General features: G+C 53.2%; 3 pseudogenes; all 3 read right to left on the reverse strand.

Annotated features, from left to right (window-relative positions):
• Nucleotides 1–11,965: 11,965 nt before the first annotated feature.
• On the reverse strand, nt 11,966–14,237 carry LOC129058300 (putative uncharacterized protein FLJ46235; annotated as a pseudogene).
• A 1,044-nt stretch (nt 14,238–15,281) lies between these two features.
• Nucleotides 15,282–18,839, reverse strand: LOC134761103 (putative uncharacterized protein FLJ46235; annotated as a pseudogene).
• Nucleotides 17,841–24,031, reverse strand: LOC100935770 (putative uncharacterized protein FLJ44672; annotated as a pseudogene).
• Nucleotides 24,032–24,670: the final 639 nt, after the last annotated feature.

Here is a 24,670-nt window from a genome sequence, read left to right on the forward strand (position 1 = left end):
GAGGCAGGAGGATTGCTTGAACCCGGGAGGCAGAGGCTGCAGTGAACCGAGATCACGCCACTGCACTCTAGCCTGGCGACAGAACAAGAATCTATCTCAAAATACATAAATAGATAAATAAATAAATACAGTCAACCAAAGGAGTGGGGAAACATTTATTTAAAAACAGAAAAAAGTCTCATGAGACATACAAACGAAGACAGTGTTTCAGAAATTACAGAGATTATGGTTACAACTCTGAGAAAGATAGAGTGTAGGAGGAAAAGAGAGAAAATGTGAAGATAATCCTTGAGAATAGCTTCACTGAGAAAGCAGTAATAAGACCAAGGAAAGGTGCGGCCAGAGAAGCAAGACAAGGTGGAAAGTGAGTAGCGTCATAGAAGCCCATGCAGTGAAAGAAAGCAGGGTCGCTATTTGGAGACTTCAACTATCCTACACTTGCATTAAGAAAAATGAAACGAAAAACCCACTGCTTTTAAAGTTTCTTCCATGACTTCAGAGAGAAATTCTTGTGGACTCTCTGGGAAATGTCATGACTCAAGGCTTGAGCTAATTGATGGAAGAGGATAGCAGCTGGAATAAAATACAAATTATTTTAGAAGTTTTACTGTCAAAGAGAAGGGAATTCAGTGAGGATGGGAGTTACAGAAGATAACAAACATAAGAAAAGTTACTTTATGTAGTTTTTGTGTTTTGTTGTTAATGAGGAAATATTAGCATGTGTGTCAGAAAAATGCTGGTGGAAATTTAGAGATTAAAATGGAAAAAAATAGGAGGGAAAATACTTGGCTTTTTAAGTGGATGTTTTATTTATTTTTGATTGTTCAAAGTCTGATAATGTACACACTTACATGCTTGCCAAATATAGTTCATTTGTTTAAGTAAGAGGGAATAACATTTATTAAACTGTTGAATGTTTACTATATTCCAGCAAAGTTACACAGGTTATCTCATTTGGTGATTGAAAAATTCCTAAGAATATCTGCTTCAAAATGTTGTCATGAGAATGCAATTATCAACATGTAAAATGCTTAAAATAGGTCCTAGCATGTTATAAGCAGTACTACTATAGTTATAATTAATAGCAATTGTAGAAACAATATTTTACACTGCTTTCTTTTATACAAAACTGGAGTTCAAGTAATTTAATAAATGGATCTGCATTAATGAAAGAAAGTAAATTAGAAATTACTTTGAAAGAAACTAAATTAGAATTCTGTCTCAGGTGTGTCTGACTCCAAACCCCACTGTGTTTCAGGAGGAACGGATTCTGTTAAACATCTTAAGGAGAGTGTCACAGTCATAGGCCTAGTTCACGGACAGGGACAGTCTTCTACAGACTTAGTAGAGGAGTTGAGTTTATCAAAAGCAATGAATAATTCAAAACCCAATTCTTAGATAAGGTTATGGTTATTAAAAGAGAATACAAGGTAGGAACAAAATGTCAGCAGCAAAATGGGTAACCAGGATGAGCACAAGTTGGAGTCATTAGTAGTCAGGGTATTGCCTAATATTGGTGAGGTGCTCCTTAAATTTCTTCTGCTAAAATGTTAGATTTTTTTCCTGGAGGCTAGAACTATCCTACACTTGCATATGGGAGGCAAGCAAATTTAACTTTTAGAAAGAATGGCATGCAAATGGTAAGAATCAGGTAAGGCATTTAATACTAAAAACTCAGTTATTCAATCAAGTTAAACAGAATAATCCTAAATTCTTTAAATGTTTATGTAGTGCAGTTTGCAATATACTGAATCACTGATCCTTGGATCTTAGGGCATTATATCAATTTATATATATACAATCAATCAATCCATATATGGTCAATTTTTCATAAAAAAGTAATTGTTATTAACCACAGAAATAAGCACTCAAATAGAAACCACATGTAGTTACTGTATTCTTAATTTTGGAGACTTTAATGACTTTGAAATATTAATTTATGTATTTATTTATCCTTCACTTCACAAACATTTATTATAAAGTACCATTCAGAAGCCAGTATGTTTGGAAATAAATAATGAGCTGGCTCTCACCTGTAATCCCAGCACTTTGGGAGGCCGAGGCAGGCCAGTCACGAGGTCAGGAGATCGAGACCATCCTGGCTAACATGGTGAAACCCCATCTCTATGAAAAATATAAACAATTACCCAGGCGTGGTGGTGGGCGCCTGTAGTCCCAGCTACTCGGGAGGCTGAGGCAGGAGAATGGCGTGAACCTGAGAGGGAGAGCTGGCAGTGAGCCGAGATCGTGCCACTGCACTCCAGCCTCGGCAACAGAGTGAGACTCCATCTCTAATAATAATAATAATAATAATAATAATAATGAGCTGTATACCTGTAAGAAAGATGGAGTATTCCAGAGTGAAAAAGCCATGCACTTCAGAATTAGGAATTATATACCATCACATAACATATAGATTACAAAAGTAATACAAGAAGGATTTGCAAATGAAGTAATGTATTCTTTCACACTGAATCTAAGATTTGTATATATAATTATATAAATAATTATATCCAATTAGAAAGGTTAAAAAAGGCAAATATAACAGTTATTTTAAAATCCCAGGGACTGTGTATATACGTGTTTATTAAAGAAGCTGTCAAAATTAACCTTTTAGAATTGTAACTGAATGCAAGTCCAGCTGCTCACTGCTCGAGGGCCAGAATACAAGAAGCAAAGTGTAGTGAAAGGAAAGCAACTTCATTCAAATGCTAGCAGTTGGGAAATGGTCAGGTTCTTGCCTCCAAAAGACCATTTCAAATGTTAGTCTTGGGAGAAGGGGTTTAAAAGGGAGAGACTTGGTATGGAAACCAGCAGGAGAAACGCAGGGTGCAGGTCTGAATATCTTGTTCCAAAGGCTATCTTGAGTCACCGTCCACCTGGAGTGCTGGCTGGACCATCTCGGTTGTGGCTGGGTTGTAGATTATCTGTCCTGAGGCAATCTCCTTGTTGGGGAGAATTCCGCAGCTGGGCCTCCTTGCCTGGCTTGTTATAAAATTAGACCCTGGAATTTCTTAACAAGCATGCAGTTAGATAAGTGTGTATGGTGCAAGGGACTGTCTGCTGGGAAACAGGGAAGCAGAGTTTCGAAGTACATTTCAAGGCTTTATCTCAAGGCTAAGAAAAAATATTTCTACAATCTGTTTCAAGGTTACATCTTAAGACTTGAGAGGAAAAAAAGGGAAAAAAAAGGTTTAAAATGAATTTCAAAGTTAAAATACTTGGTTACAAAATTAAATAAAATGCATTCACATGGGAACATCATCTTCGATATACGCACAAACACATATGCACATAAATTTTCACTGCTATTGATGTTTACTATCTACTCATTTAGTATAAACGCTTGTTTCAAGAAAGATTAAGTGTTAAAAATCATAACTTTATCTGAGAGATGAATGGGTTAAGGCTAATTAAGTACTTCATTAAAGAAAGAGAACATACTAAAGTATTAATTATATTTAAAGCCTCAAACAATATACTTAAATTATGTGCTGAGCAGTTTTTTTTAAATGAGTAAGTTACAAGGCTTGTTTAGAGTAAAAAATAAGAGTGTTTTATCTATCGAAATCAAATTTTGCTAAGGCAGTTTCTAAAAATGATGAGCCAAGAGGCTGTTATATATTTTAGCAAATGTTATATTTATGAAACAATAACAATGCCAATTTATGTTCTTTTCTGTGCTTAAGTACTAGATATAATGTCATGTAGGTCAGATGAAGGATATTTATATTTAAAGGGTTCTGGCATCTCACTGGTTCTCAGTATAGATAGAAAGATGTTAACTAATTCTAGACTTTTAAAATTAATTCAGGGATAACCAACCATACAACAACTATTGAGTTTATAATTTCCAATTCAGCAGAGAAAAAAAATAATAAACCTAATAATTGGAAATTGACTAAATGTCTTCATAAAGACAGAGATTTGTGGAATTCAATTTTTTAAAAAGTTCAACTATATAGTTGCTTTTTATAAGGAGTATAACTAAAATGTAAGGACATGAAACTCAGCTGCCCACCTGAGCTGCTCATTCCCAGCACATGGCCAGTGAGGACATAGCGAGTGACGAGGAACACATGGTCATCCATGAGGAGGGGGTGATGATGTCATTGCTGATGACGGCTTTAGCACCACTGACACTGATCTCAAGTTCAAGGAGTGGGTGACCGGCTGAGAGTGGGGACAGCTCTGGGGAGGAGCCAGAGGGCAACAAGGGCTTTGGTGGGAAGGTATTTGCACCTGTCATTTTTTCCTCCTTTACTCCTGCCGCCCCTTGCTGGATCCTGAGCCCCCAGGGTCCCCCGATCCACCTGCAGTTTTTGGCAAAGTCTATGGTCCCACCCCGTCCTCCTCCTACACATACTCGGATGCTTCCTCCTCAACCCTGGCACCCACCTCCTTCTTACTGGGCCCAGGAGCCCTCAAGCCCAGGAGTCTGGTCAGGGCAGCAGAGCGGGCCCCCTACGGCCCCTACCCCTGGGGATGGGGGCCCAGGGACGCCTTCCAAGGCGACCTGTTTCCTCCCAATGGATCCTGCCACCTTCTGGTGCAAGAGACCTGAAAGTGTGGGCGACCTGGAGCTACCAGGCCCCTCAGTCATTGCGGTCCCTCCCAACACTAAGGCTTTCCTAGGCAGGAGCTGGGCTGAGCCACCCAGGGGGCAGAGCCTGAAGAGGAGAAACTGACTGGGCTTTGGGGGTCAGGGCAGAGGGAACACCACGGACATGGATCCCACACTGGAGGACCCCACCACGCCCAAATGCAAAATGAGAAGATGCTCCAGCTGCAGCCCAAAGCCCAACACCCCCAAGTGTGCCATGTGTGATGGGGACAGCTTCCCCTTTGTCTGTACAGGTGGAGAAGCTGAGGGCAGGCTCAGGGAACCGGAGACCGAGAAGGCGCTGTCCTCTTCACTGCACACGCCCTGGACCAGTGCCGGCCCTGATCATGCAGCTCTTCCAGGCCCACTGCTTCTTCCGGTCCACTAGGCCACAGCCGCCCTCCAGGCCCACTATGCACACATCTTCCCCTCCAAGGTTTGTTCTGCCCCTGCCCTGACTCCCAGCCCTGCGGGGGTCCTGACCCCACCTCACCTGGCTCAGACTCTGACGCTGCCCTGGCTGCCCCACCACTGCCTCTGCCCGAGAGTCACGTGAGGCTGACAGTAGGGGCAGGGGCAGCAGTGGTGCCAGTTGGGGGACGGTCCAGTGGGAGAAGCCTCAGCCTCGCGGGCTGCTCTGTGGGATTGATGACTACATGATCTTCTGGGCACCTCACGGATCTTCAACTGCAGATGAAATGGATGCTGGTGGTGGGTGCAGGGCCGCTGGGAGCCACTGCATGGGTCCCAGAGGCTGGACTAGGGCAGGTGCCAACTGAAGCTGCTGGGGCAGCATGGGCAGGATGTTCTGCACACAAACCTTGGAGAAGAAGATGTGTGCATAGCGGGTCCACTGCTGCTGCCCCTGCCCTGACTCCCAGCCCTGCCTGACCCCATCTCACCCTGCTCAGGCTCTGGCGCAACCCTGGCTGCCCTGCCACTGCCTCTGCCCCAGAGTTGGGGCCTGGACAGCCTGGCTGGAAGGGGACACCCCAGCCCTGCCTCAACACCTGGGTCCCTCCATAACTACCACAGGCAGGTGGGTGACCCCAAAGAAGATCCCAGGACTCACAGTACCCCCTGAGAACAGGGACAGTATGTGGGGGTAGCAATGGAGGGCAGGATGGTTATCTTCTGCCGGGTAAAGCCATTTAATCCTTTCAGTTTGGGTGGGATGGAATAAGGCCTGCTTCAATTTTTTTTTTTTTTGGAGACACAGTCTTGCTCTGTCGCCCAGGCGGGAGTGCAGTGGTGCAATCTTGGCTCACGGCAACCTCTTCCTGCCAGGTTCATGCCACTCTCCTGCCTCAGCCTTCCGGGTAGCTGGGATTACAGGTGCACGCTACCACATCCGGCTAATTTTTGTATTTTTAGTACAGACAGGGCTTCACCATCTTGGCCAGGCTGATTTTGATCTCCTGACATCGTGATCCGCCTGTCTCCACCTCCCAAAGTGCTGGGATTACAGGCGTGAGCCACCATGCCTGGCCAAGGCCTGCTCCTCTTATATACACCCCCCACCCCTGCAGCTGTGCCAGGGGAAAGCTGGGCAGTTTCCCTCCTCTGAGCCCCTGTACATACCATGAAGTGTGGGACCTTCAGAGCTTTTCACTTTTCGGAAAATAGCTCCTGCTGGGGCTACAAGATGGAGTGTGAAGAGGGCCTTGGGCCACAGGGAGGCACCTGTGGAACAGGGGGAGTTCATGCATCCCTTCTTTCCCCAGAGGGGCTGGACTCAGGTGAGTATGGGGGTGGGGGCTCCTGCACTTTGACACAGGCAGCGGGAGGGTTTTCTCCCCATTCCCTCTGCACTCTCAACTTGAGTTGTACTTTTTAAGAAAGTGATTCACCCTGCCTTTGCCCCCTTCCCCAGAACAGAACACGTTGATCACGGGCGATATTTCTTATTGTGCCAAAAAGTTGCCATGACCGTCATTAAACCTGTTTAACACCAAATAATAAGGAAAATAAAATAAAAAATTCGGGCTTGGGGCAGAAACTCACTCCAAATAAGTTACCTACCAAAATATTTATATAATGGTGGAAATATTCCAAAATTTCATATTTTGGGATTTATACACAAAAGATAAAAAAATTAGAGGCCAAGAGGCTGCCGGAAGGGAAAAACGGGGCCTGGAAAGGCCGTTGTGAGGAATGAGCTGGGCCTAAAGAGGCCACTGGCAGGCGGGAGCTGGGCCTGCCGAAGCGGCCGAAAAGCAGGAGCTTGGGAATGGGGAGGCCGCAGTGAGGCGAGAGCTAGCTGGGCATGGAGAGTCTGCCGTGAGGCCAAGAGCGGGCCCGTGCAGGCCTTTGGGAGGCAGGAGGCCGGGCCTGCAAAGGCCGACTGGAGGTCAAGTTCTGGGCCTGAAGAGGCCGCTGAAAGTCAAAACCAGGGCCTGGGAAGTCCGCCGAGAGCCATGAGCTGGGCTGGGCCGAAAGAGGCCACTGGGAGGCAGGAGGAGCTGGGCCTGGAGAGACTGACTTGAGGAAGTTTTTTTTTCTTTTTAAAAAATTTTTATTTTATAGTGGCAAGAAAATTAGCATGAGGTCTACCCTCAACAAAAATTTAAATGTAAAATACAGTGTTGTTCACTATACGAACAATGTTGGGTAGCAGATGCCTAGAAATTTTTCAATTTGCATAACTGAGATTTTATAACCATTGATCAGCAACTTTCCATTTCCCCTTTCCCTGGCCCTTGAAAACCACCGTTTATTCCATTTTTTTTGACCTAATTGACATTTATAGCATGCTTCATACAACTGCAGAATATACATTCTTTTTTTTTCTTCTTCTTCTTCTTATTATTATACTTTAGGCTCTATGGTACATGTGCGCAACGTGCAGGTAAGTTACATATGTATACATGTGCCATGCTGGTGCGCTGCACCCACCAACTCGTCATCTAGCTTTAGGTATATCTCCCAATGCTATCCATCCACTCTCCCCCCACTCCACAACAGTCCCCAAAGTGTGATGTTCCCCTTCCTGTGTCCATGTGTTCTCATTGTTCAATTCCCACCTATGAGTGAGAATATGCGGTGTTTGGTTTTTTGTTCTTGTGATAGTTTACTGAGAATGATGATTTCCAATTTCATCCATGTCCCTACAAAGGACGTGAACTCATCATTTTTTATGGCTGCATAGTATTCCATGGTGTATATGTGCCGCATTTTCTTAATCCAGTCTATCATTGTTGGACATTTGGGTTGCTTCCAAGTCTTTGCTATTGTGAATAATGCCGCAATAAATATACGTGTGCATGTGTCTTTATAGCAGCATGATTTATAGTCCTTTGGGTATATACCCAGTAATGGGATGGCTGGGTCAAATGGAATTTCTAGTTCTAGATCCCTGAGGAATCGCCACACTGACTTCCACAAGGGTTGAACTAGTTTACAGTCCCACCAACAGTGTAAAAGTGTTCCCATTTCTCCACATCCTCTCCAGCACCTGTTGTTTCCTGACTTTTTAATGATTGCCATTCTAACTGGTGTGAGATGGTATCTCATTGTGGTTTTGATTTGCATTTCTCTGATGGCCAGTGATGGTGAGCATTTTTTCATGTGTTTTTTGGCTGCATAAATGTCTTCTTTTGAGAAGTGTCTGTTCATGTCCTTCGCCCACTTTTTGATGGGGTTGTTTGTTTTTTTCTGGTAAATCTGTTGGAGTTCATGGTAGATTCTGGATATTAGCCCTTTGTCAGATGAGTAGGTTGTGAAAATTTTCTCCCATTTTGTAGGTTGCCTGTTCACTCTGATGGTAGTTTCCTTTGCTGTGCAGAAGCTCTTTAGTTTAATTAGATCCCATTTGTCAATTTTGGCTTTTGTTGCCATTGCTTTTGGTGTTTTAGACATGAAGTCCTTGCCCATGCCTATGTCCTGAATGGTATTGCCTAGGTTTTCTTCTAGGGTTTTTATGGTTTTAGGTCTAACATTTAAGTCTTTAATCCATCTTGAATTGATTTTTGTATAAGGTGTAAGGAAGGGATCCAGTTTCAGCTTTCTACATATGGCTAGCCAGTTTTCCCAGCACCATTTATTAAATAGGGAATCCTTTCCCCATTTCGTGTTTTTGTCAGGTTTGTCAAAGATCAGATAGTTGTAGATATGTGGCATTATTTCTGACGGCTCTGTTCTGTTCCATTGATCTATATCTCTGTTTTGGTACCAGTACCATGCTGTTTTGGTTACTGTAGCCTTGTAGTATAGTTTGAAGTCAGGTAGCGTGATGCCTCCAGCTTTGTTCTTTTGGCTTAGGATTGACTTGGTGATGCGGGCTCTTTTTTGGTTCCATATGAACTATAAAGTAGTTGTTTCCAATTCTGTGAAGAAAGTCATTGGTAACTTGATGGGGATGGCATTGAATCTGTAAATTACCTTGGGAAGGATGGCCATTTTCATGATATTGATTCTTCCTACCCATAAGCATGGAATATTCTTCCATTTGTTTGTATCCTCTTTTATTTCCTTGAGCAGTGGTTTGTAGTTCTCCTTGAAGAGGTCCTTCATGTCCCTTGTAAGTTGGATTCCTAGGTATTTTATTCTCTTTGAAGCAATTGTGAATGGGAGTTCACTCATGATTTGGCTCTCTGTTTGTCTGTTATTGATGTATAAGAATGCTTGTGATTTTTGTACATTGATTTTGTATCCTGAGACTTTGCTGAAGTTGCTTATCAGCTTAAGGAGATTTTGGGCTGAGACAATGGGGTTTTCTAGATATATTATCATGTCATCTGCAAACAGGGACAATTTGACTTCCTCTTTTCCTAATTGAATACCCTTGATTTCCTTCTCTTGCCTAATTGCCCTGGCCAGCACTTCCAAAACTATGTTGAATAGAAGTGGTGAGAGAGGGCATCCCTGTCTTGTGCCAGTTTTCAAAGGGAATGCTTCCAGTTTTTGCCCATTCAGTATGATATTGGCTGTGGGTTTGTCATAAATAGCTCTTATTATTTTGAGATACGACCCATCAATAGCTAATTTATTGAGAGTTTTTAGCATGAAGGGTTGTTGAATTTTGTCAAAGGCCTTTTCTGCATCTATTGAGATAATCATGTGGTTTTTGACTTCGGTTCTGTTTATATGCTGGATTACATTTATTGATTTGCGTATATTGAACCAGCCTTGCATGCCACGGATGAAGCCCACTTGATCATGGTGGATAAGCTTTTTGATGTGCTGCTGGATTCTGTTTGCCAGTATTTTATTGAGGATTTTTGCATCAATGTTCATCAAGGATATTGGTCTAAAATTCTCTTTTTTTGTTGTGTCTCTGCCAGGCTTTGGTATCAGGATGATGCTGGCCTCATAAAATGAATTAGGGGAAGAGCCTCGCTCTTTTGCCCAGGCTGGAGTGCAGTGGCGCTATCTCGGCTCACTGCAAGCTCCGCCTCCCGGGTTCACGCCATTCTCCTGCCTCAGCCTCCCTAGTAGCTGGGACTACAGGCGCCCGCTACCGCACCCGGCTAATTTTTTGTATTTTTAGTAGAAACGGGGTTTCACCATTTTAGCCGGGATGGTCCCGATCTCCTGACCTCATGAAACGCCCGCCTCGACCTCCCAAAGTGCTGGGATTACAGGCGTGAGCCACCACGACCGGCCTTGACTTGAGGAAGTTTTGCACCTGGAGAGGCTGCCGAGAGGACAGAGCTGGGCCCGGGCAGGCTGACTTGCAGCTCTTCCAGGCCCACTTCCAGGCCAACTTGAGGATGACTTGGGCCTGCAGAGGCTGCCGGGAGGCCGGAGCTGGCCCTGGAGAGACCGACTCAAGGGCAGTCTGGGCCTGCAGAGGCCGCCAGGAGGAAGAGCTGGGCCTGGAGAGGCCGACTGGAGGAAGTCCAGTGCCTGGAGCGGATGCAAAGGAGCAAACGCTAGGCCGCGAAATGCCACCGTGACGTCCCAGCTTGGCGTCCGGGAGGCAGGAGCTGGGCCTGCTGAGGCCGCCCCAAGGTGGGAGCCTGGCCCGAGGAGGCCACGGCGCCAGGCAACAGGTGGGCCTGGAGGGCCCACTGTGAGGTAGAGGCCGGGCCTGTAGAGGCCAACGGCAGGCAGGAGCTGGCACCAGAGGGGCCCTCATTGAGGACGCGTTGCGCCTGGAGAGGCCGCCGGGAGGCCAGAGCTGGGCCTGGAGAGGCCGACTTCAGGACGATTTGGGCCTGCAGAGGCCGCTGGGAGGCCCAAGCTGGGCCTAGAGGAGCCCACCAACAGGACGCCGTTTGGGGCCTGGAGACGGTTTCGGAGGGCAGGAGCTGAGCCTGGCGAGGCCACCGTGAGGCCTGAGCTGGGCCTGGGGAGCTTGGCTTCAGGAAGTTGTGGGCCTACCAGGGCCGCCGGGAGCTGGGCGGGAGCTGAGTCCAAAGAGGTTGTTGGGAGGCCGGAATCGGGCCTGGAGACGCAGCCGGGAGGAAGAACTGGGCCCAGAGAGGATGCCGGGAGGCTGCAAGTGGGTCTGGAGAGGCCGACTTGAGGAGGCCCAGCCTCTGCCTCCCTCATGGTGGCCTCTGCAGGCCCAGCTGTTCCTCCTGGCTGCGTCTCCCAGCCCAGCTCCTGACTCCCAGCAAGCAAGCTCTTTTGGCTCAGCTCCTGCTGGCGTTTGTAGGCCCCGAAGTTTCTGCAGCCAAGCTCTTCAGGCCCACGTCCTGCCTCCCGGTGGCCTGTACAGGCCCAGCTCTGGCTGGAGAAGAGCCTCTGCAGGCCCCGCTGTTGCCTCCCAGGCGCCTCTCCAGACCCAGCTGTCGTCCCACGGTGGCCTCCCGGGACCAAGTCCCTGCCTGCCTCCCGGCAGCCCGTGTGCAGCCCAGCTCCTCCCTCACGGTGGCCTGTTCAGGCCCAACTCATGCCTCTGGCACCCTGCCCAGTGGTGTCAGCCCCTGCCTCACACTGGCCTCTCTCACGCTGAGAGAGGTCCTCCATCACGCTGGCCTGTTGAGGCCCAGCTCATGACTCCGGTGGCCTCTCCAGGCCCAGCCCCTGCCTCGCGGAGGCCCTCCAGAGGCCAAGCTCATGCGTCACGGCGGCCTCTCCCGGCCTGGCGTTTGCTCCCTTGCATGCGCTCCAGACCCTGCACTTCCTCCAGTCAGCCTCTCCAGGCCCAGGTCTTCCTCCCAGCGGCCTCTACAGGCCCAAGTCGTCCTCAAGTTGGCCACCCCAGGCCTGGAGAGGCCGCCGGGAGGCAGGACAGGACGACTTGACGACAGTCTGGGCCTGCAGAGGCCACGGGGAGGAAGAGCTGGGCCTGGAGAGGCCGACTGGAGGAAGTGCAGGGCCTGGAGCGCATGCAAAGGAGCAAACACCAGGCCGGGAGAGGCCGCCATGACGCATGAGCTTGGCCTCCGGAGGGCCTCGGCGAGGCAGGGGCTGGGCCTGCGGAGGCCGTCCCGAGGCGGGAGCCTGGCCCAAGGAGGCCACGGCGAGGCAAGAGATGGGCCTGGAGGGCCCACTGTTGAGGTAGAGGCTGGGCCTCTAGAAGCCGCCAGCCAACAGGCAGGGGCTGGGCCTGGAGAGGCCACCAGAGTCATGAGCTGGGCCTCAACAAGCTAGCGTGAGGGAGGACCTCTGTCAGCGTGAGAGAGGTCCTCTGAGAGGGGTCCTCTCTCACGCTGAGAGAGGTCCTTTCTCACGCTGAAAGAGGTCCTCTCTCACGCTGAGAGAGGTCCTCTGACAGGTCCTCTCTCACGCTGAGGTCCTCTTTCACACTGAGAAGTCCTACCGTGAGAGAGGACCTCTCTCAGCGTGAAAGAGGCCAGTGTGAGGCAGGGGCTCATGCCTCTGGGCAGGGTGCCAGAGGCATGAGTTGGGCCTGAACAGGCCAGCGTGAGAGAGGCCCTCTGAGAGGGGTCCTCTCTCACACTGAGAGGTCCTCTTAGAGGGGTCCTCTCTCACGCTGACAGAGGTCCTCTGAGAGGGGTCCTCTCTCACGCTGAGAGAGGTCCTCTGAGAGGGGTCCTCTCTCACGCTGAGAGAGGTCCTCTGAGAGGGGTCCTCTCTCACGCTGAGAGAGGTCCCTTCTCACGCTGAAAGAGGTCCTCTCTCACACTGAGAGGTCCTCTAACATATCCTCTCTCACACTGAGAGAGGCCAGTGTGAGGCAGGGGCCCACGCCTCTGGGCAGGGTGCCAGAGACATGAATTGGGCCTCAACAGGCCAGCGTGAGGGAGGACCTCTCTCAGCGTGAGAGACATCCTCTGAGAGGGGTCCTCTCTCAGCGTGAGAGGTCCTCTGAGAGGGCACTCTCTCACGCTGAGAGAGGTCCTCTCACAGGTCCTCTCTCACGCTGAGAGAGGTCCTCTCACAGGTCCTCTCTCACGCTGAGATCCTCTCTCACACTGAGAGAAGTCCTAGCGTGAGAGAGGCCAGTGTGAGGCAGGGGCTCACGCCTCTGGGCAGGGTGCCAAAAGCATGAGTTGGGCCTCAACAGGCCACCATGAGGGAGGAGCTGGGCCGCTCGCAGGCTGCCGGGAGGCAGGCAGGGAGTTGGCCCCGGGAGGCCGCCGTGGGTCGAGAGCCAGGCCTGGAGAGGCCCCTGGGAGGCAAGAGCGGGGCCTGCAGAGGCTGTTCTCCAGCCAGGATTGGGCCAGTTCAGGCACCAGGAGGCAGGAGGTGGGCCTGAAGAGCTTGGCTGGAGAAAGTTCGGGGCCTACAAAGGCCAGCGGAAGCTGGGCAGGAGCTGAGCCAAAAGAGCTTGCTTGCTGGGAGGCCGGAGCTGGGCCTGGAGAGGCCGACTTCAGGATGACTTGGGCCTGCAGAGGTTGCCGGGAGGCCCAAGCTGGGCCAGGAGGAGCCCACCGACCCGACGCCGTTTGGAGCCTGGAGACGCCGTCGGAGGGCAGGAGCTGAGCCTGGAGAGGCCACCGTGAGGCCTGAGCTGGGCCTGGGGAGCTTGGCTTCAGGAAGTTGTGGGCCTACCAGGGCCGCCGGGAGCTCGGCGGGAGCTGAGTCCAAAGAGGTTGTTGGGAGGCCGGAATTGGGCCTGGAGACGCAGCCGGGAGGAAGAACTGGGCCCAGAGAGGATGCCGGGAGGCTGCAAGTGGGTCTGGAGAGGCCGACTTGAGGAGGCCCAGCCTCTGCCTCCCTCATGGTGGCCTCTGCAGGCCCAGCTGTTCCTCCTGGCTGCGTCTCCCAGCCCAGCTCCTGACTCCCAGCAAGCAAGCTCTTTTGGCTCAGCTCCTGCTGGCGTTTGTAGGCCCCGAAGTTTCTGCAGCCAAGCTCTTCAGGCCCACGTCCTGCCTCCCGGTGGCCTGTACAGGCCCAGCTCTGGCTGGAGAAGAGCCTCTGCAGGCCCCGCTGTTGCCTCCCAGGGGCCTCTTCAGACCCAGCTGTCGCCCCACGGTGGCCTCCCGGGACCAAGTCCCTGCCTGCCTCCTGGCGGCCCGCGTGCAGCCCAGCTCCTCCCTCACGGTGGCCTGTTCAGGCCCAACTCATGCCTCTGGCACCCTGCCTAGAGGCGTGAGCCCCTGCCTCACACTGCCCTCTCTCACGCTGAGAGAGGTCCTCCATCACGCTGGCCTGTTGAGGCCCAGCTCATGACTCTGGTGGCCTCTCCAGGCCCAGCCCCTGCCTCGCCGAGGCCCTCCAGAGGCCAAGCTCATGCGTCACGGCGGCCTCTCCCGGCCTGGTGTTTGCTCCCTTGCATGCGCTCCAGACCCTGCACTTCCTCCAGTCGGCCTCTCCAGGCCCAGCTCTTCCTCCCAGCCGCCTCTACAGGCCCAAGTCGTCCTCAAGTTGGCCACCCCGGGCCTGCAGAGGCCGCCGGGAGGCAGCACAGGCCGACTTGATGACAGTCTGGGCCTGCAGAGGCTGCCAGGAGGCAGGACAGGCCGACTTGATGACAGTCTGGGCCTGTAGAGGCTGCCGGGAGGAAGAGCTGGGCCTGGAGAGGCCGACTGGAGGAAGTGCAGGGCCTGGAGCACTTGCAAAGGAGCAAACGCCAGGCTGGGAGAGGCCGCCGTGACGTATGAGCTTGGCCTCCGGAGGGCCTCCGCGAGGCAGGAGCTGGGCCTGCGGAGGCCGTCCCGAGGCGGGAGCCTGGCCCAAGGAGGCCACGGCGAGGCAAGAGATGGGCCTGGAGGGCCCACTGTTGAGGTAGAGGCTGGGCCTCTAGAAGCCGCCAGCCAACAGGCAGGGGCTGGGCCTGGAGAGGCCACCAGAGTCATGAGCTGGGCCTCAACAAGCTAGCGTGAGGGAGGACCTCTGTCAGCGTGAGAGAGGTCCTCTGAGAGGGGTCCTCTCTCACGCTGAGAGAGGTCCTTTCTCACGCTGAAAGAGGTCCTCTCTCACGCTGAGAGAGGTCCTCTGACAGGTCCTCTCTCACGCTGAGGTCCTCTTTCACACTGAGAAGTCCTACCGTGAGAGAGGACCTCTCTCAGCATGAAAGAGGCCAGTGTGAGGCAGGGGCTCACGCCTCTGGGCAGGGTGCCAGAGGCATGAGTTGGGCCTGAACAGGCCAGCGTGAGAGAGGCCCTCTGAGAGGGGTCCTCTCTCACACTGAGAGGTCCTCTTAGAGGGGTCCTCTCTCACGCTGAGAGAGGTCCTCTGAGAGGGGTCCTCTCTCACGCTGAGAGAGGTCCTCTGAGAGGGGTCCTCTCTCACGCTGAGAGAGGTCCTCTGAGAGGGGTCCTCTCTCACGCTGAGAGAGGTCCTCTGAGAGGGGTCCTCTCTCACGCTGAGAGAGGTCCTCTGAGAGGGGTCCTCTCTCACGCTGAGAGAGGTCCCTTCTCACGCTGAAAGAGGTCCTCTCTCACACTGAGAGGTCCTCTAACATATCCTCTCTCACACTGAGAGAGGCCAGTGTGAGGCAGGGGCTCATGCCTCTGGGCAGGGTGCCAGAGACATGAATTGGGCCTCAACAGGCCAGCGTGAGGGAGGACCTCTCTCAGCGTGAGAGAGATCCTCTGAGAGGGGTCCTCTCTCAGCGTGAGAGGTCCTCTGAGAGGGCACTCTCTCATGCTGAGAGAGGTCCTCTCACAGGTCCTCTCTCACGCTGAGATCCTCTTTCACACTGAGAGAAGTCCTAGCGTGAGAGAGGCCAGTGTGAGGCAGGGGCTCACGCCTCTGGGCAGGGTGCCAGAGGCATGAGTTGGGCCTCAACAGGCCAGCGTGAGAGAGGCCCTCTGAGAGGGGTCCTCTCTCAGACTGAGAGGTCCTCTTAGAGGGGTCCTCTCTCACGCTGAGAGAGGTCCTCTGAGAGGGGTCCTCTCTCACGCTGAGAGAGGTCCTCTGAGAGGGGTCCTCTCTCACGCTGAGAGAGGTCCCTTCTCACGCTGAAAGAGGTCCTCTCTCACACTGAGAGGTCCTCTAACATATCCTCTCTCACACTGAGAGAGGCCAGTGTGAGGCAGGGGCCCACGCCTCTGGGCAGGGTGCCAGAGACATGAATTGGGCCTCAACAGGCCAGCGTGAGGGAGGACCTCTCTCAGCGTGAGAGACATCCTCTGAGAGGGGTCCTCTCTCAGCGTGAGAGGTCCTCTGAGAGGGCACTCTCTCACGCTGAGAGAGGTCCTCTCACAGGTCCTCTCTCACGCTGAGAGAGGTCCTCTCACAGGTCCTCTCTCACGCTGAGATCCTCTCTCACACTGAGAGAAGTCCTAGCGTGAGAGAGGCCAGTGTGAGGCAGGGGCTCACGCCTCTGGGCAGGGTGCCAAAAGCATGAGTTGGGCCTCAACAGGCCACCATGAGGGAGGAGCTGGGCCGCTCGCAGGCTGCCGGGAGGCAGGCAGGGAGTTGGCCCCGGGAGGCCGCCGTGGGTCGAGAGCCAGGCCTGGAGAGGCCCCTGGGAGGCAAGAGCGGGGCCTGCAGAGGCTGTTCTCCAGCCAGGATTGGGCCAGTTCAGGCACCAGGAGGCAGGAGGTGGGCCTGAAGAGCTTGGCTGGAGAAAGTTCGGGGCCTACAAAGGCCAGCGGAAGCTGGGCAGGAGCTGAGCCAAAAGAGCTTGCTTGCTGGGAGGCCGGAGCTGGGCCTGGAGAGGCCGACTTCAGGATGACTTGGGCCTGCAGAGGTTGCCGGGAGGCCCAAGCTGGGCCAGGAGGAGCCCACCGACCCGACGCCGTTTGGAGCCTGGAGACGCCGTCGGAGGGCAGGAGCTGAGCCTGGAGAGGCCACCGTGAGGCCTGAGCTGGGCCTGGGGAGCTTGGCTTCAGGAAGTTGTGGGCCTACCAGGGCCGCCGGGAGCTCGGCGGGAGCTGAGTCCAAAGAGGTTGTTGGGAGGCCGGAATTGGGCCTGGAGACGCAGCCGGGAGGAAGAACTGGGCCCAGAGAGGATGCCGGGAGGCTGCAAGTGGGTCTGGAGAGGCCGACTTGAGGAGGCCCAGCCTCTGCCTCCCTCATGGTGGCCTCTGCAGGCCCAGCTGTTCCTCCTGGCTGCGTCTCCCAGCCCAGCTCCTGACTCCCAGCAAGCAAGCTCTTTTGGCTCAGCTCCTGCTGGCGTTTGTAGGCCCCGAAGTTTCTGCAGCCAAGCTCTTCAGGCCCACGTCCTGCCTCCCGGTGGCCTGTACAGGCCCAGCTCTGGCTGGAGAAGAGCCTCTGCAGGCCCCGCTGTTGCCTCCCAGGGGCCTCTTCAGACCCAGCTGTCGCCCCACGGCGGCCTCCCGGGACCAAGTCCCTGCCTGCCTCCTGGCAGCCCGCGTGCAACCCAGCTCCTCCCTCACGGTGGCCTGTTCAGGCCCAACTCATGCCTCTGGCACCCTGCCTAGAGGCGTGAGCCCCTGCCTCACACTGCCCTCTCTCACGCTGAGAGAGGTCCTCCATCACGCTGGCCTGTTGAGGCCCAGCTCATGACTCTGGTGGCCTCTCCAGGCCCAGCCCCTGCCTCGCCGAGGCCCTCCAGAGGCCAAGCTCATGCGTCACGGCGGCCTCTCCCGGCCTGGTGTTTGCTCCCTTGCATGCGCTCCAGACCCTGCACTTCCTCCAGTCGGCCTCTCCAGGCCCAGCTCTTCCTCCCAGCCGCCTCTACAGGCCCAAGTCGTCCTCAAGTTGGCCACCCCGGGCCTGCAGAGGCCGCCGGGAGGCAGCACAGGCCGACTTGATGACAGTCTGGGCCTGCAGAGGCTGCCAGGAGGCAGGACAGGCCGACTTGATGACAGTCTGGGCCTGTAGAGGCTGCCGGGAGGAAGAGCTGGGCCTGGAGAGGCCGACTGGAGGAAGTGCAGGGCCTGGAGCACTTGCAAAGGAGCAAACGCCAGGCTGGGAGAGGCCGCCGTGGCGTATGAGCTTGGCCTCCGGAGGGCCTCCGCGAGGCAGGAGCTGGGCCTGCGGAGGCCGTCCCGAGGCGGGAGCCTGGCCCAAGGAGGCCACGGCGAGGCAAGAGATGGGCCTGGAGGGCCCACTGTTGAGGTAGAGGCTGGGCCTCTAGAAGCCGCCAGCCAACAGGCAGGGACTGGGCCTGGAGAGGCCACCAGAGTCATGAGCTGGGCCTCAACAAGCTAGCGTGAGGGAGGACCTCTCTCAGCGTGAGAGACGCCAGTGTGAGGCAGGGGCTCACGCCTCTGGGCAGGGTGCCAGAGGCATGAGTTGCGCCTCAACAGGCCAGCGTGAGAGAGGCCCTCTGAGAGGGGTCCTCTCTCACGCTGAGAGGTCCTCTGAGAGGGGTCCTCTCTCACGCTGAGAGGTCCTCTGAGAGGGGTCCTCTCTCATGCTGAGAGAGGTCCTCTGAGAGGGGTCCTCTCTCACACTGAGAGAGGTCCCTTCTCACGCTGAAAGAGGTCCTCTCTCACGCTGAGAGGTCCTCTAACATGTCCTCTCTCACGCTGAGAGAGGTAGTCTCTCACGCTGAGAGAAGTCCTAGCGTGAGAGAGGACCTCAGCGTGAGCGAGGCCAGTGTGTGGCAGGGGCTCTCGCCTCTGGGCAGGGTGCCAGAGGCATGAATTGGGCCTCAACAGGCCAGCGTGAGGGAGGTCCTCTGAGAGGGGTCCTCTCTCACACTGAGAGAGGTCCTCTCACAGGTCCTCTCTCACGCTGAGGTCCTCTCTCACGCTGAGGTCCTCTCTCACGCTGAGAGAAGTCCTTGCGTGAGAGAGGACCTCTCTCACTGTAAGAGAGGCCAGTGTGAGGCAGGGGCTCACGCCTCTGGGCAGGGTGCCAGAGGCATGAATTGGGCCTCAACAGGCCAGTGTGAGGGAGGACCTCTCTCAGTGTGAGAGAGGTCCTCTGAGAAGAGTCCTCTCTCAGCGTGAGAGAGGTCCTCTGAGAGGGTCCTTTCTCATGCTGAGAGGGGTCCTCTCTCACCCTGAGAGAGGTCCATTCTCACGCTGAAAGAGGTCCTCTCTCACGCTGAGAGGTCCTATAACATGTCCTCTCTCACGCTGAGAGAAGTCCTAGCATGAGAGAGAACCTCAGCGTCAGAGAGGCCAGTGTGAGGCAGGGGCTCACGCCTCTAGGCAGGGTGCCAGAGGCATGAATTGGGCCTCAACAGGCCAGCGTGAGATAGGACCTCTCTCAGTGTGAGAGAGGTCCTCTGAGAGGGGTCCTCTCTCAGCGTGAGACAGGTCCTCTCTCAGCGTGAGAGAGGTCCTCTGAGAGGGTCCTCTCTCACGCTGAGAGGGGTCCTCTCACCCTGAGAGAGGTCCTCTCACAGGTCCTCTCTCACGCTGAGAGAAGTCCTAGCGTGAGAGAGGACCTCTCTCAGCGTGAGAGAGGCCAGTGTGAGGCAGGGGCTCACGCCTATGGGCAGGGTGCCAAAGGCATGAGTTGGGCCTCAACAGGCCACCATGAGGGAGGAGCTGGGCCGCTCGCAGGCTGCCGGGAGGCAGGCAGGGAGTTGGCCCCGGGAGGCTGCCGTGGGTCGAGAGCCGGGCCTGGAGAGGCCCCTGGGAGGCAAGAGCGGGGCCTGCAGAAGCTGTTCTTCAGCCAGAACTGGGCCAGTTCAGGCACCGGGAGGCAGGAGGTGGGCCTGAAGAGCTTGGCTGGAGAAAGTTCGGGGCCTACAAAGGCCAGCGGGAGCTGGGCAGGAGCTGAGCCAAAAGAGCTTGCTTGCTGGGAGGCCGGAGCTGGGCCTGAAGAGGCCGACTTCAGGACGACCTGGGCCTGCAGAGGTTGCCGGGAGGCCCAAGCTGGGCCAGGAGGAGCCCACCGACCGGACGCCGTTTGGAGCCTGGAGACGCCGTCGGAGGGCAGGAGCTGAGCCTGGAGAGGCCACCGTGAGGCCTGAGCTGGGCCTGGGGAGCTTGGCTTCAGGAAGTTGTGGGCCTACCAGGGCCACCGGGAGCTGGGCGGGAGCTGAGTCCAAAGAGTTGTTGGGAGGCCGGAGTCGGGCCTGGAGACGCAGCCGGGAGGAAGAACTGGGCCTAGAGAGGACGCCAGGAGGCCGCAAGTGGGTCTGGAGAGGCCAACTTGAGGAGGTTCTGGGCCCGCAGAGGCCGCCGGAAGGGAAAAACTGGGCCTGGAAAGGCCATTGTGAGGAATGAGCCCCATGGGCCTGAAGAGGCCACTGGCAGGCGGGAGCTGGGCCTGCCGAAGCGGCTGAGAGGCAGGAGCTTTGGACTGGGGAGGCCGCAGTGAGGCGAGGGCTAGATGGGCGTGGATAGTCTGCTGTGAGGCAGAGGCTGGGCCTGTGTAGGCCTTCGAGAGGCAGGAGGCCGGGCCTGGAGAGGCTGACTGGAGGTCAAATTCGGGCCTGCAGAGGCCGCCAAAAGTCAAAAGTGGGGCCTGGGAAGGCCACCAGGAGGCATGAGCTGGGCTGGGCTGAAAGAGGCCACTGGGAGGCAGGAGGAGCTGGGTCTGGAGAGGCTGACTCGAGGAACTTTTGCACCCGGAGAGGCCGCCAAGAGGCTGGAGCTGGGCCTGGGGAGGCCGACTTGAGGACGACCTGGGCCTGCAGAGGCCGCCGGGAAGCAGGAGCTGACCCTGGATAGGCCGACTTGACAACAGTCTGGGCCTGCAGAGGCCACTGGGAGGAAAAGCGGGGCCTGGAGAGGCCCACTTGAGGAAGTTCTGGTTCTGGAGATGCTGCCAAAAGGCAAAAGCTGGGCCAGAATGGCCACTGTGAGGCATAAGTTTGCCCTAGAGAGGCCATTGAGGTAGGAGTGGGGCCTGTAGAGGCTGCTGAAAGGCAGGAGCTTGGCCTAGGGGGTTGCGGTGAGGCACATGCTGGGCTGGGAAAATGTGCTGTGAGGCAGAGGTTGAGCCTGTAGATGCTGACGGAAGGCACGAGTTGGGTCTGGGATGGCAGACTTGAGAAAGTTCTCGGTCTAGAGAAGGTGCTGGGATGCAGGAGCTGGGCCTGGAGAGGCCACCAAGGCACGAGCTGTGCCTAAAGAGGCCAATGTTAGGCAGGAGCTGTGCCTCGAGAGGCCGACTTGAGGAAGTTTCGGGCATGGACAGCCTGTCGAGGGGCAGGAGCTGGGCCTGGACAGGTCACGGTGAGGTATGAGCTGGGCCTAATGAGATGAGTGTGAAGCAGGATCTGGGCCTGTTGAGGCTGCTGGGAGGCAGGTAGGACCTTGTTTGGGGAAGGCTTCTGTGAGGCAAAAGCTGGGCCTGGAGAGGCCATTGTCACGCAGGAGCTGGGCCTGTCCAGGCCATTGGGAGGCAAAAGGTGGGCCTGGAAAGCTTGACTTGAGGCAGTTTTGGGCCTACAAAGGCCACTAGGAGCTGGGCAGGAGCTGAGCCAAAAGAGGTTGTTCTGAGGCAGGAGTTGGACCTCCAGACACAGTCAGAAGAAAGAGCACGGCCTGTAGAGGCCACCTGGGGGCAGCAGCTGGGCCTGGAGATGCCAACGAAAGGCAGGAGCTGGGCCTTGAGAGGCCGACTTGTGGACATTTTGGCCCTGGATTTTGTGGCCTGGACTTGAGGATATTTGGGCCTCCTGCAAAGAGGCAGGAGCTGGGACTAAAGAGGCCATTGTAAGGCAGGAGCTGGGCCTGTACAGGCTGCCCGGAGTCAGAAGATGGGCCTCAAGAGGCCACTGTACAACAGGAGCTGGGTCTTGGAAGGTGGCCGTGAGGCAAAAGCTGGCCCTTGGGAGGCCAACGAGTGGCAGGAGCTGGGCCTGGTGAGGTCGACTTGAGAAAGTTCAGGGCCTGGAGAGAAGCCTGGGAGGCAGGAACTGGGTCTAAAGAGGCCATTGTAACGATGGAGCTGTGCCTGTGGAGGCTGTTGTGAGGCAGTAGCCTCATCTGCGGAGACTGCTGTGAGGTAGGGTATGGGCCTAAATAGGCCATTGTGAGTCATGAGCTTGGTCTGTAGAGGCTGACTGGAGAAAGTTCTGGGCCTGGAGAGGCTGCCGGGAGGTAGGAGCTGGGCCAAGAGATTTAAGCACATTACATGTATTAGGCACTTTATTTCCATTATTACACTGTAATATATAATAAAATAATTATAGAACTCACCATAATGTAGAATCAGTGGGCGTGTTAAGCTTGTTTTCCTGCAACTAGATGGTCCCACCTGAGCGTGATGGGAGAAAGTGACAGATCAATAGGTATTAGATTCTCATAAGGACAGCGCAACCTAGATCCCTCACATGCACGGCTCACAACAGGGTGCGTTCTCCTATGAGAATCTAATGCTGCTGCTGATCTGAGAAGGTGGAGCTCAGGCAGGAATGTGAGCAAAGGGGAGTGGCTGTAAATACAGACCAAGCTTCCCTCACTCCCTCACTTGGCACCACTCACCTCCTGCTGTGTGGCTCCTTACGGCTCCACGGCTCAGGGGTTGGGGACCCCTGCTCAAGTGCATCCAAAACGACCCTTCCCACACCAGTCTTCATAGTGGTCAAGTGCAGCAACCACTTAGCTCCCAAGGCATGTGCCTCAGCTGCCATTTTGTCACAATCAACAGTAAGTGGTAGCTTGAGTCATTGTGAGGTCACTTCCTGGAAATCACCAGCATCCCATTTCCCACTGGCAAAGAGCTCAGCACTGCCCCCTGGGAAACCAAACCTATGTCCAAATCCCATCTGTGTGGGTTTATCTCCTGGGACCCTTCCTAGCATATTAGTCAGAGTCCAATCAGGAAGCACAAACCACTCAAAAGTTTAAAGTGGTAAAATTTAATACAGAGAATTATTCATTATAACAGGTGAACAGCATAATGAGAGATTGGCTAGCACAAAGTAAAGAGAACTCTAGAGAATATAGGACTAGCCCAGGCCAGGCATGGTGGCTCATGCCTGAAATTCCAGCAATTTCAGAAGCTAATGCAGGAGGATTGCTTAAGGCCAGGAGCTAGAGACTGGTCTGGACAACACAGTGAGACCCTGTCTCTATCCAAAAAAAGAAAAAAATTAGCTGGGAGTGGTGGTACACACTTGTAGTCCCAGCTACTCAGAATGCTGAAGTTTGAGCCTGGCAGGTCAAGGCTGCAGTGAGGCATGATTATGCCACTACAGTCCAGCCTGGTGACAGAGCAAGACCCTGTCTCAAAGAACAAAACAACAACCACCATTTACAGACAGAAAAGAAATAGAGCTAATAAGCTAAGGAAAGATGTTGAAATGTGACAAGTAAAGTAATATGAGATCTTTTATCTATTTAAAATAATCAAACAAAAAATGACTTACTAAATTATAATACCCTGTGCTGGCAAAGGTGCAGTGAAATGGGCACTTTCTTATACTATAAGGGGTGTTTAAATTGTGTATAAGCCTTCCAGGGTAAAGCTTGTCAATTTTTTAAAATAATAGAGACAGGGTCTCACCATACTGCCATACTGCCTCCTCCAACTCTTGGCCTCAAGCAATCCTCCTGTCTTAGCCTCCCAAAGTGCTAAGATTATAGCTGGGAGGCACCCAAAACCTTGTCAATTTACATCAAGGGTAATGAGAACGTCCATTCACCGTGACTCACAGTAATCTTACTTCTGGGGAGACAATTCAATCTAAACAAAAGGTCATCTGTACAAACACAGTAAAAATCTGGGAGTAACTGAAGACAGAGTTGGTAAGTGAAATAAGAAACAGTTATAAGAAATTAAACTATGGTATTAATAGGTACCCGGTAAAAGGTCAGTTGATGTTAGCTGCTACTTTTTTGTCGTTTTGAGACAGGGTCTCACTCTGTCACCCAGGCTGGAGTGCAGAGGCCTGATCATGACTCACTGCAGTCTCAGCCTCCCTGGGCTCAAGTGATCCTCCCACCTCAGCCTACCAAGGAGCTGGGACTACAGGAACATGCCACCACACTAGGCTAATTCATGTATTTTTCTGTAGGGATGGTGACTCCCTTTGTTTCCAAGGCCTATCGCAAACTCTTGGCCTCAAGCCATCCTCCTGCCTCAGCCTCCCAAAGTGTTGCGATTACCAGTGGGAGCCACCACACCTGGCCAGCTGCTACTTTTATCAATATTATTATTATTCCACTCGATTAAAAATTATTATTTTCAAGGCTATGCAACAGTATGTATCCTACAGCATAATTGTAAAAACATATACAGTCGTCCCTCAGTATACAGAATTAGTTCCAGCCCCCCATCTCTGCATATACCAAAATCCATGCTTACTCACGTTTCACTGTCACCCCTCTGGAATCCACGTATAGGAAAATTCCGAATATTAGTTGGGCATAGTGGCAAGCACCTATAGTCTCAGCCACGTGGGAGGTTGAGATGGGAGGATCGCTTCAGCCTGGAAGGTTGAGGCTGCAGTCAGCTGGGATAGCACTACTACACTCCAGCCTTGGACAACAGAGGGAGACTCTGTCTCAGAAAAAAAACAAAATAAAACAGGTTAGAAATTGTAATGAGGTCTGTTGGGCAAAATTCCACATAAGCAAAGTACAAATTAATAAAGCAAATGGTGATAAATTAGTACGATTGACTTTCTGGAGTTTCTGACAATAAGAGTAAGAAAAATGCAAAACACAAAGACAGAGGGTAAAAAGAGAAATTAGGAAAGCATTCTACATGTTTAACAGGAAGACACTGGCCATGTTCGTGCAGCAGCAGTATGTCATGATATGACATACCTTGGAGAGAAGTTAACAGATGAGGAAGTTGATAAAAATCATCAGAGAAGCAAAATACTGGTAGCGACACTCAAGTAAACAACGAAATTTCCATAACTTATGTCAGCAAAATGGGAATATTGTACGGTGTGTGTTGAAGTTCGTATACAACATTGTTTATCTGCCTTTTGTT

The sequence above is a fragment of the Pongo abelii genome, chromosome 2 (assembly GCF_028885655.2).
Source record: "Pongo abelii isolate AG06213 chromosome 2, NHGRI_mPonAbe1-v2.0_pri, whole genome shotgun sequence".
NCBI lineage: Eukaryota > Metazoa > Chordata > Mammalia > Primates > Hominidae > Pongo > Pongo abelii.